General features: G+C 55.1%; 1 long non-coding RNA gene across 1 annotated transcript in view; it reads right to left on the reverse strand.

Annotated features, from left to right (window-relative positions):
* Positions 1–10,760, reverse strand: part of LOC129526692 (uncharacterized) — a 36,059-nt gene extending 25,299 nt beyond the window's left edge. The window contains exon 1 of the long non-coding RNA XR_008671419.2: positions 10,564–10,760. This is a non-coding gene — a long non-coding RNA (uncharacterized lncRNA). The remainder of the gene's footprint in view (positions 1–10,563) is intronic.
* Between the last annotated feature and the right edge of the window lie 833 nt (positions 10,761–11,593).

The following is an 11,593-nucleotide window of genomic DNA, read 5'->3' on the forward strand; positions in this document are numbered from 1 at the left end:
TGAGGGGCGCCTCTGCCCGGCCGCCCCTACTGGGAAGTGAGGAGCCCCTCAGCCCGGCCAGCCGCCCCGTCCGGGAGGGAGGTGGGGGGGTCAGCCCACCGCCCAGCCTGCCACCCTGTCCGGGAGGGAGGTGGGGGGGTCAGCCCCCCGCCGGGCCAGCCAACCCGTCCAGGAGGGAGGTGGTGGGGGGGGTCAGTCCCCCGCCCGGCCAGCCGCCCCGTCCGGGAGGGAGGTGGGGGAGCCAGCCCCCCGCCTGGCGAGCCGCCCCGTCCGGAAGGGAGGTGGGGGGGTTAGCCCACCGCCCAGCCTGCCGCCCTGTCCAGGAGGGAGGTGGGGGTTCGGCCCCCCGCCTGGCTGGCCACCCGGTCCGAGAGGTGAGGGGCGCCTCTGCCCGGCCAGCCGCTCTGTCCGGGAGGGAGGTGGGGGGGTCAACCCCCCGCCTGGCCAGCCGCCCCGTCCGGGAGGTGAGGGGCACCTCTGCCCGGCCGCCCCTACTGGGAAGTGAGGAGCCCCCCCCGACCGGCCAGCCGCCCCGTCCGGGAGGGAGGTGGGGGGGTCAGCCCCCTGCCAAGCAAGCCGCCCCGTCCGGGAGGTGAGGGGCGCCTCTGCCCGGCCGCCCCTACTGGGAAGTGAGGAGCCCCTCAGCCCGGCCAGCCGCCCCGTCCGGGAGGGAGGTGGGGGGGTCAGCCCACCGCCCAGCCTGCCACCCTGTCCGGGAGGGAGGTGGGGGGTCAGCCCCCCGCCTGGCCAGCCGCCCCGTCCGGGAGGGAGGTGGGGGGGTCAGCCCACTGCCCAGCCTGCCGCCCTGTCCGGGAGGGAGGTGAGGGTTCAGCCCCCCGCCTGGCCAGCCGCCCCATCCGGGAGGTGAGGGGCGCCTCTGCCCGGCCGCCCCTACTGGGAAGTGAGGAGCCCCTCTGCCCGGCCAGCCGCCCCGACCAGGAGGGAGGTGGGGGGGGTCAGCCCCCTGCCCGGCCAGCCACCCCGTCCGGGAGGTGAGGGGCACCTCTGCCCGGCCGCCCCTACTGGGAGGTGGGGAGCCCCTCTGCCCGGCCACCACCCCGGCTTGGGGGTGTACCCAACAGCTCATTGAGGACGGGTCATGATGACAATGGCGGTTTTGTGGAATGGAAAGGGGGGAAAGGTGGGGAAAAGATTGAGAAATCGGATGGTTGCCGTGTCTGTGTAGAAAGAGGTAGACATGGGAGACTTTTCATTTTGTTCTGTACTAAGAAAAAATTCTTCTGCCTTGAAAAAAAAAAAAAAAAAAAAAAAAAAAAAAAAAAAAAGAAAGGATGAAAGTGTGCTTTCATTTAAGAAACTAGAAGAAGAAAGAAAATATGACTCAAAAGAAATTTAGGAGAGCCTGGTCCACACCCTGATTCCTCCCTATCTCCTCCCCAGCTGTAGTGATGTCACTTGTTATTGTATTGTTGGGCTGTATTATTGTATTGTTCCTCACAAATAGGGAACACATGTTACTTCCAAACTCTAACAGAAACAAGCTTTACATGCCAGGAGTCAACCCCAGGCCTCCACAGCACAGGTATTCACTCTTCATGCCCACTCACATGCAGGGCCTCCAGGAGCTCAGCCAGCAACTTCTCAAGATCAGGGACATTGGAGGGGCAGCCAGCTTGGACCAGGCAGAGGGAACACCACGCCTACTCCACAACCCAAGCCTTCTTCCACAGGGCTCTTCAAACATCTTCCCTACTATTTTATTCTGAACCTTTGTAAACACACAGCCAAGTTGAAAGAATTGTACAGCAGACACCATCTACCTCCTTCTAGAGTCTCCCATTAACGCATATATGGTCCAAGCTCTGCCCTGGTTGCTCCCTCTCCCCACCAGCTATGCGTCCCTCGGCCGTCTTTTTAAATGTTTCATTTTAATTTATTTTTATTTTGTTTTATTTTTTGAGACAGGGTCTCACTCTGTCACCCAGGCTGGAGTGCAGTGGCGTGATCTCAGCTCACTCCTGGGCTCAAGGGAGCCTCCCACCTCAGCCTCCCGAGTAGCTGGGCTTGTGTTTACAGGCACCAACACCAACACACCAGCTAATTTTTGTATTTTTTGTAGAGACGGGGTTTTGCCATGTTGTCCAGGCTGGTATCAAACTCCTGAGCTCAAGTGATCTGCCTACCTTGGCCTCCCAAAGTGCTGGGATTACAGGCGTGAGCCACTGTGCCCGGCCTCCTTTTTTTTTTTTTTTTTTTTTTTTGAGACATAGTCTCACTCTGTCGCCCAGGCTGGAGTGCAGTGGCATAATCTCAGGTCACTGGAACCTCTGCTTCCTGAGTTCAAGCAATTCTCATGTCTCAACCTTCCTAGTAGCTGGAATTACAGGCACCCGCCGCCACGCCCAGCTAATTTTTTTTATTTTTAGTGGAGACAGGGTTTCCCCATGTTGGCCAGGCTGGTCTTGAACTCCTGACCGCAGGTGATCCATCCATCTTGGCCTCCCAAAGTGCTGGGATTACAGCCATCAGTCACTGTGCCCAGCCCTTAGTACATTTTAAAGTAAATTGCAGTCTACTCCCTCTGAGCCCTTCAGCAGGCAGATTATAGGGTGTTATATGTAAAAATGTTTGTTTAGAAATAGAATGCTCGTTCCCCAGTGCTGCAAAGAAACAGCACTTGAACATAAATTTAATTCTCTCAGCAAGGCCATTTTTACTTTCTGCAGAAAGGGTGCTCATCACAGATGCAACAATGGCGAGAGCACATCTGAACAAAGGAGGGAAGCCATTTTTATCCCGTACGCAGTTTGTCCCTGGTACTGTGTCCTGTCTCCATTGGCTGCAGCCAGACCTCACAATCTAAACTAAAACCTGATTGGCTAAAAGTTTAAAACTTTTCTAAATAGGTAAAAGTAATGGAAAGACAAAGGAAAAGAAGTTGCTTTTGCCAAATAGGGAAGGGGCATAGGCTGTGAGCTGGGATATGCCTGCGAGCACGTCCGGTACAGATATTTTGGTTAAAGTACAAAGACATGGAATGTATTACATGCCTGTGAGCATGTTTAACAGCTACATAGGACAGGGCTTCACAAAGAGTTACCAGCACAAAGCAAGGAGTCTTGAAGGAAGTTAGTCTTTAAAAGAAACTATTTTTTTAACACTTACAATTTATTCTTTAACAAGAAGGGAAACTTTGAAGAGGAAGTTTTACTTCCTACATAGGGAACTAAAGTTCAATATTCATTTATGATTTACTGGGGTCTTACCCTGTCACCCAGGCTGGATGGAGTGCAGCGTGGTGCAATCGTGGGTCACTACAGCCTCAACCTCCCAGGCTCAAGTGATCCTCCCTCCTCAGCCTCCCAAGTAGCTGAGACTACAGTCATGCACCACCACAACTCAGCTAATTTTTTTTTATTTTTTGTAGAGCTGGTGTCTCCCTTTGTTGCCCAGGGTGGTCTTGAACTCCTGGGCTCAAGTGATCCTCCTGCCTCAGCCTCCCAAAGGGTTGGGATTATAGGCATGAGCCACAGCACCTGGCCCCTTTTCTCTATTTTTTTTTTTTTCTTTGAGATGGAGTCTCACTCTGTCGCCCAGGCTGGAGTGCAATGGCGCAATCTCAGCTCACTGCAACCTCCGCCTCCTGGGTTCAAGCAATTCTCCTGCCTCAGCCTCCCGTGCAGCTGGGACTACAGGCACCCACAACCACGCCCGGCTAAGTTTTTTATTTCATTTTATTTTTTAGTAGAGATGGGGTTTTGCTGTATTGGCCAGGCTAGTCCTGAACTCCTGACCTCAAGTGATCCGCCCACCTCGGCCTCCCAAAGTGCTGGGATTACAGGTGTGAGCCACTGGGCCTCCTTTTTTTCTTTAAAGTAAAATTTACATGTAGTAAATAGTATTTGGCCATAAAGGGAATGAATTACTGATACATGCTACAATGTGGATGAACTTTGAAAACAGTAAGCTAAGGGAAAAGAGGTAGACATAAAGGGCCACCCACTACATGACTCCATCCACATGAAAGTCCAGAAGACAGCAATCCATAGAGACAGAAAGTAAAGGCTGGGCACGGTGGCTCACGCCTGTAATCCCAGCACTTTGGGAGGCCAAGGCAGTGGAAGCCCTGAGGTGAGGAGTTCAAGACCATCCTGGCCAACATAGTGAAACCCCATCTCTACTAAAAATACAAAAATTAGTTAGGTGTAGGGGTGCACGCCTGTAATCTCAGCTACTTGGCTGCTGAGGCAGGAGAATTGCTTGAACCTGGGAGGTGGAGGGTGCAGTAAGCTGAGATTGCACCACTGCACTCCAGCCTGGGTGACAGAACAAGACTCCATATAAAAAAAAAAAGAGAATAGATTAGTGGTTGCCTAGATGACTTCTAACAAACGCATACACCTACGAAGAGGGAGAACACCACCACCAATCCAGAATGTTCCCTCATGCCCTCTCCCGGCAAAGCCCCACCCCCACCCTACCCCAAAAGACACCCCCGGTACGATTTCTTGCCTGTTCTAGAACACCACATAAAAGGAATCACAGCAGGTCCTGCTCTGTGGAAGGTCTCTTTTGCTCAGCATCATGTTTATAAAGTCATCCATATTGCTGCGCGGATCGCTCGTTCATATTGATATTCATTAGATAACGGTTGGACCAGTCCTCCCACCCTCCCTCCCGCCATCTCTCTCTCTCTCTCTCTGTCTCCCTCTCTCTTTCTTTCTTTCTTGATATGGAGTCTCGCTCTGTGGCCCAGGCTGGAGTGCAATGGTGTGATCTCGGCTCACTGCAACCTCCGCTTCCCAGGTTCAAGCAATTCTCCTGCCTCGGCCTCCCGAGCAGCTGGGATCACAGGCGCCCACCACCACGCCCGGCTAATTTTTGTATTTTTAGTAGAGACAGGTTTTCACCATGTTGGCCAGTCTTTTAAATGAATCCAACGAAATCTAAATATCATGGTGATTTAATCATCAATTTTTAAGAGACAATTTTTTAACAGACTTAAATGTTTTCTCCTTTGCCTTGTATTTTCCCTCCACTTTGCCCATAGAATTTTATGCCAACATGACATATCTTCTGCTCCAAGTCCTCCGCTGGCCTCACTGTGCTTTTCCGTAATGGAAATATGTGTATAAATTGAAATGCCACTTTTCATTCTTTACTTCATAAGTCTCTTATCTTTAAATGTTTCTACTGGATTCATTATTTTTCAATTATTAGCCCACAGTTTCTCAAAACCACTGATTTGGATATAAATAATCTATATTATACATTTTGATTAAAAATTGTTACACAGAAAAAGGAAGTTTTCATTGGGGATGCATCTCCTGATGAAGGGGACGGGCTTTTTTCCATGTAGCCCCTGTTTCCATGGGTGACGACGACTTGTTGAAAAGACTCACTATTCCGCATGGAATGACCTCCTGCTTTTTGGGTTTTAGGGGCTAGCACTGAGCGTCTTTGTTCACACGAACAAGTCTACGGGACAAAGGAGGATTGGGGCAGCACTTCCGCAAATCTGAGACGGGCCACCGGGAATCGCTGCTGCGGTCGGGGCTGCGACGCCACCTGCCCCAGGGTGGAGAGCGGCTTTCTGGGCGTCCGGGCAAGTCCATGCTCCGGGTGGGGAGGCCGAGGGGCCGAGGAAGTCGAGGGTCTGGACATTCGCTGCCCTGGAGCCGCGTGAGCCCGCCCCGCCCTGGAACGTCCTCCCAGGAGTTCTCGCCTTTGCAGCCCCCGCCTGACTGCGGACCCTCCACTCCCCACACTCTCCTTCCATCCCCGCTTCCCTCTCCCTGCCCCTCCTCCTCCCCCGTCGTCAGCCTTGACAAAGGAGGGCGATGCCACTGCTTACCGCCAGAGGGCGCGCCGCGCCCCCAAACGGACACTGAAGCGGGGCGCCCCCTGGCCGAGCGGGGCTCAGGGGAAGAGGGGGCGGAGGGGGAGAGGAGGTGCAGGAACAGAGGGGGCCCAGGGGGCTTCGAGCCTCCTGCCTGGGTCCTGGTTTGGTTGCCCCCGCACCACCCAGCGCTTGCCCACCCTGCCTCAGTCTCCCCATCTCCCAGCCTCGGGGCTCCTCTGGTTGGCTGGGGCCCACCCTGGGGCAGAGCCGCTGGGTCTGGGGACTGGTAGCATCAAGATGCCTCGAAGTCCTGGCCTGGTCTTCAGGCTCCCTATAATTAGGACTCCACCCCCACCCCTACAGGAGCCTGTCCAGAAGGTCCTGGGCGTGGCTGGGGTGTCGTGGACACCTGCCATCTTTCCTGAACGCTGCAGACACCTGCGTCCCACTCCAGTGCAGGGGGCCTGGGCCCCTTCAAGGAACGGCTGGGAGTGGGAGGGTGGGCCTGGGGTTTCACGGCCCACACCTGAGGCCAGTCACACCCCGACTGGGCCAGGCAGAAACTGCACAAACTTCACACTGGAAAGGTGGGGCCAAGGGCAGCCCCAGCCCACCTGCCAGCACCACCCCATCCCCAGCATCTGCCGGGCACAGTGGGGGCACACCTAGCCTCCCCACCCCTACCCACTCTTGACTATAAGGCCTCAGCCAGGAAGTCCAGAAGGAGGATGGTGTGGACGGGGATCTGTACTGGAGGCCTCCACCACCTGTGAAGCCATCAGGCCTGTGGGCCACAGGGCAGGACTCCCAGGTCTGGAGGGCCCTCAGGCTGGCCTCCATGAGGTGCCGCGAGGCTGGGGTACAGAGCTGAGTCCCCACAGCCCTCACCTCCCTGGCCCCTGCCCATCACAGCCTAGCTCCTCCTGGAGCCACCTCACCTCCCTGGGCCTCTGTTTCCCCCTCCGTAGAGCAGAGGTGTTGACGGCTTTCGCTGGGAAGGCTAAGCCAGTCTGTCTTTGCGGAGTCCACGTGCTGCCAGCACACGGTCCATGCTCTGGAGTCAGCATCCCACCACATGGTGGAGGGGATGTTCTGAAACCCCTCTTTGAAACTCACAGAACCTGGGGACAAAGCGGGGCAGCATTTTGTCAGTGAGAAGTGGCCGCAGGAGGGGCCCAGTGACCAGCACCAGGTACAGGAGCAGACCCACGGCCCGGCCCACAGGCACCAGACACCCTGGGCACAACCGGGCCTGGGCTCCCTCTGACATGGGGCACCTGGACAGATACTTGAGCACAGTCAGGCCTTCAGATGACAGCCATCCCCACAAGCATCTGACCACGTGCAAGACCCCGCACCTGAGCTTCCCAAATGAGCCCCTCCTAAATGCCAACTCCAGAAACCATGAAATAATTGTCCACTGTTTACGCATCGGAGCGGCTGGCCATTCAGCAAAGGGACCAAGCTGCTGGCGCGCACAGGTTCATCTCCCAGTGGCTCCCGCTGTCGAGGGCTGCCCCCCTGCTCCCCTCCTGCAGGGCTTGTTCCAAGCAGGTGCATCCTGTAGCTGGGCCTGGAGACCCAGCGCCACGTGGCACAGCGGTGACTCTACAGCGCCCTCGTGTGCGGCTCTAGGTGCTCCCACCCACCTCTCTCCCGGCTCAGCCTGGGCACCTTTCTCCTGGTCGCTGTGTCCCAGCACTCTCCCCTTAGGAGGCTTGGGCTGGCGGTTGTGAACGTTTCCGACCGGGCTGTCCTGGCTCCCCACCAAGTGTGTGTCCACCCCTCCCACCATGGCTGCTCCCCACGTTGGCTCAGGGAGCCCCTGAGGAGGTCCATGGCGTCCCAAGCCCACCGATGCCCACCACTGCTTTCAGCTTCCTCGTGCTCGCCAGCCACCAGGTTGGTGGTCTCTTCCTGCCCACTCTTATTTTGTGTTCCAGGGGAACATGCTGCCACCAGGCTTTACTGTGGACAGTGTCCTCTGTGTCTCCGGTTGTGCAATCTCGGTGGCTCGTGTTTTACAGGGGGGTTGGGGAGAGCCAAGCCCGTGATCACTTCTCCCGCATCCTTCTCCCTATGGAGAGGTTATGATATTTCGCCTCAGAACCACAGTCGTCTCATGCTTAAGGCCTGTGGGCCAGGAATCCCAAGCTGGTGGTATTGAGCCAGGAATCCTGAGCTGGTGATATGCACTGTTGCTTTTCCAAACAGAAAAAGAACAAAAACTTGTAGTCCAACCCAGTTGACTCCTTAAACTACCTCTTCAAAACTCACAGAACCTGGGGACAAAGCAGGGCAGTGTGTATATATGAAGTTGATAAACTTAAAAGACAGCTATGAAGCCATGAAAATCCATGGAAGAACCCTAAATGCATATTACTAAGTGAAAGAAGCCAGTCTGAAGAGGCCACATACTATATGATTCCAACTCTAGGACATCCCAGAGAAGGGGAAATTATGGAGACAGTAAAAGGACCCATGGTTGCCAGGGTTAGTGGGGAGGAAGGGATGAATCAGCAGAGCATGGAGGGTGTTTAGGGTAGAGAGGGCAAACCGGTGCAGCCACTATGGAGACCAGAATGGCGATATTTCAAACAGTATTTCAAAAACTTAAATTAGAATTGCCACATCATCCGGACATTTCACTTCTGGGTATTCTCCCAAGAACTGAGTGCAAGGACTTGAACAGATATCTGCACACCCGTGTCCACAGCAGCATCATTCACCAACACCCGAGGGTAGAAGCAGCCCAGGTGCTCACGGATGGATGAACCTGGTGTATCCAGGCCGGGCGCGGTGGCTGGGTGAACCTGCTGTATCCAGGCCGGGGGCGGCGGCTGGGCGAACCTGGTGTATCCAGGCCAGGCGCGGCGGCTGGGCGAACCTGGTGTATCCAGGCCGGGGGCGGCGGCTGGGCGAACCTGGTGTATCCAGGCCGGGGGCGGCGGCTGGGCGAACCTGGTGTATCCAGGCCAGGCGCGGCGGCTGGGCGAACCTGGTGTATCCAGGCCGAGCGAGGTGGCTCACGCCTATAATCCCAGCACATGGAAGGCCAAGACGGGTGGACCGCTTGAACTCAGGAGTGCAAGACCAACCTGGCCAACAGGTGAAAATCCATCAATACAAAAAATACGAAAATTAGCTAAACATGCTGGTGTGCGCCTGTAGTCCCAGCTACTCAGGAGGCTGAAGTGGAAGGATTGCTTGAGCCCAGGGAGGTCGAGGCTGCAGTGAGCCATAATGGCGCCACTGCACTCCATCCTGGGCAACAGAGCGAGAGACCCTGTCTCAAAAAGAAAAAAGTGGCGTATCCATCAAGGGGAATATTATCCAGCCTCGACGACACCAACACCAACAACAACAACACAGGAGGTCCTGACACAGGCTGCCACACAGCTCAGGCTTGAAGACATTATGCTGAGGGAAAGAACCGACACAAAAGGGCAAGTGCTGCCTGACTCCACGTTCGTCAGGCTCCCAGAGCAGTCAAAACCGCAGAGACAGAAAGCAGAATGGAGGGTGCCAGGCTGGGGGAAGGAGGGTGTGGGGAGTTTGTGTTTGCTGTTTCAGAGTTTCCGTTTGGGAAGGTCAAAAAGTTCTGGAGATAGGTTGCACAACAATGTGAATGTACTTACTGCCACTGAACTTGAACTGTACATTGAAACATGGGAAGACGGTGTGGAAACAAGCCCCCAGTCAGCTGGTCTGGCAGCTGATTTGATGCAGATCAAGAGGGAAGTGAGGAATCGATAGGGAAGACTGTGATCACCCCTGATCGGCACAGACAGATAGGAGGTGTTAAGGGGGTTCAGAAGAGGTTAAGACATAGGAGAGATGGATAAGGTTTTCCGTACTTCCGATCGAAATTCCAGAGGGGCTGGGCACAGTGGCTTATGCCTGTAATCCCAGCACTTTGGGAAGCCATGGCAGGTGGATCACTTGAGGCCAGGAGTTCGAACCCAGCCTGGCCAACATGGTGAAAACATGTCTCTACTAAAAATACAAAAATTAGCCAGGCATGATGACGGGTGCCTGTAATCCCAGCTACTCGGGAGGCTGAGGCAGGAGAATCCCGGAGAACCTGGGAGGCAGAGGTTGCAGTGAGCCAAGATTGCGCCACTTCACTCCATCCTGGGCGAGAAAGCGAGACTCTGAAGAAAGAAAAGAAAAGAAGCCGGGCGTGGTGGCTCACGCCTGTAATCCCAGCACTTTGGGAGGCTAAGGCGGGCAGATCACGAGGTCAGGAGATTGAGACCATCCTGGCTAACATAGTGAAACCCTGTCTTTACTAAAAATACAAAAAATTAGCCGGACACGGTGGCGGGAGCCTGTAGTCCCAGCTACTCGGGAGGCTGAGGCAGGAGAATGGCGTGAACCCGGGAGGCGGAGCTTGCAGTGAGCAGAGATCATGCCACTGCACTCCAGCCTGGGTGACAGAGCGAGACTCGCCTCAAAAAGAAAAGAGAAGGGAAGGGGAGGGAAGGGGAGGGAAGAGAGAGGAAAGGAGGGAAGGAGGGAAGGAAGGGAGGGAGGGAGGGAGGGAAGGGAGGGGAGGGAGGGAGGGAAGGAAGAAAGGAAGGAAGGCAGGAAGGAAGGAAGGAAGGAAGGAATTCCAAGAGGTGGAAATAAATAAAACGGGGAGAGCCCACCAGCTCCCTGACAATATGGCTGAGAATTTTCCAGAACTGATAAAATATGGAAACGTCAGCCTCAAGAGTGCAGCACTCTCAAGCAGGAAGAATAAAAGCAGCCCATACCTAGCTGTCCCGTGGTACACTCAGAATGCTGAAGGAGAACTTGCTGGAGGCAGACCCCGCGAACGGCAAGAACAGGAGCAGATGACCGTCTCTGACGTGCTGAGGCAGAGGCAGCAGCCGGACCCACACGCCCTGCTCCACTCCCACTTATGTGGGTGGGAGAAGCATCAGATCAGCAAAATGACTGCGCCACCACCCAGCTCCTTAGCAGAGCAACCTCCACAGAATACAGCTCAGAAAGAGGGGACGCCTGGGCTGCCAGAAAGAGTGGGGTGCAAACGTGCAAACCTCAACGGGTGCTGGCTGTGTGCAACAAAGCCCTGTGGAAAGCGGAGGGTGATAAAGGCAAGGCAGACCTGAGTATTGGGCAGTCGTAATGATCTGTGAGCCAGGAGGGGCGTGATCTACCAGGAGGAGGACGGAAACACTGGCTATCTTTGAATTCTAAATATACTTGTTAAAATTCTAAGAGTGACTATTTTAAAATAGAAATAGAGCATATAACTTCCACTTAACTCTCCAAGGAAAAAATAGAATGTCAGACTGAGCCAGAGCCATGGAAGAGTGCTCAGGCAGCGGGAGCTACACGTGCAAAGGCCCTGGGGAAGGAGGGAAGAGGCGCATGCCTGGCACTGATGTCAGTGCGGCTGGAGGCAGACGGGCGCAGAAAGGGGTCTGAGACGTGGCTGGAGGCAGCAGGACCAGACAGGATGGGGCCTCGGGACCGTGGTTCTGAGCTTCATTCCAACAGCAGGAAAAGGGCGGCATATCTGTAACCTGCAGGGAGGCGGGAGCCATGGACAGGATTGTATCTGTGACTTGCCAGCATCCCGCCGGCTCCCATGGGAGCAGACTGCCCTCAGGCCCCAGCGGAGGGAGGGAGAGCAGACAGAACAATTTCGGCCCCTGGACATGGTGGTGGCAGGGGAGGTGGTGAGCAATGCAGGAAGGGAGATTTAGGAAGCAGTGCCTAGCTCCTCGGTGTGGAGGCAGTGAGGGGAGGGAAGAACATGGAGAGAGGCTGGCTCGG

The sequence above is a fragment of the Gorilla gorilla genome, chromosome 15 (assembly GCF_029281585.2).
Source record: "Gorilla gorilla gorilla isolate KB3781 chromosome 15, NHGRI_mGorGor1-v2.1_pri, whole genome shotgun sequence".
NCBI classification, from domain to species: Eukaryota; Metazoa; Chordata; class Mammalia; order Primates; family Hominidae; genus Gorilla; species Gorilla gorilla.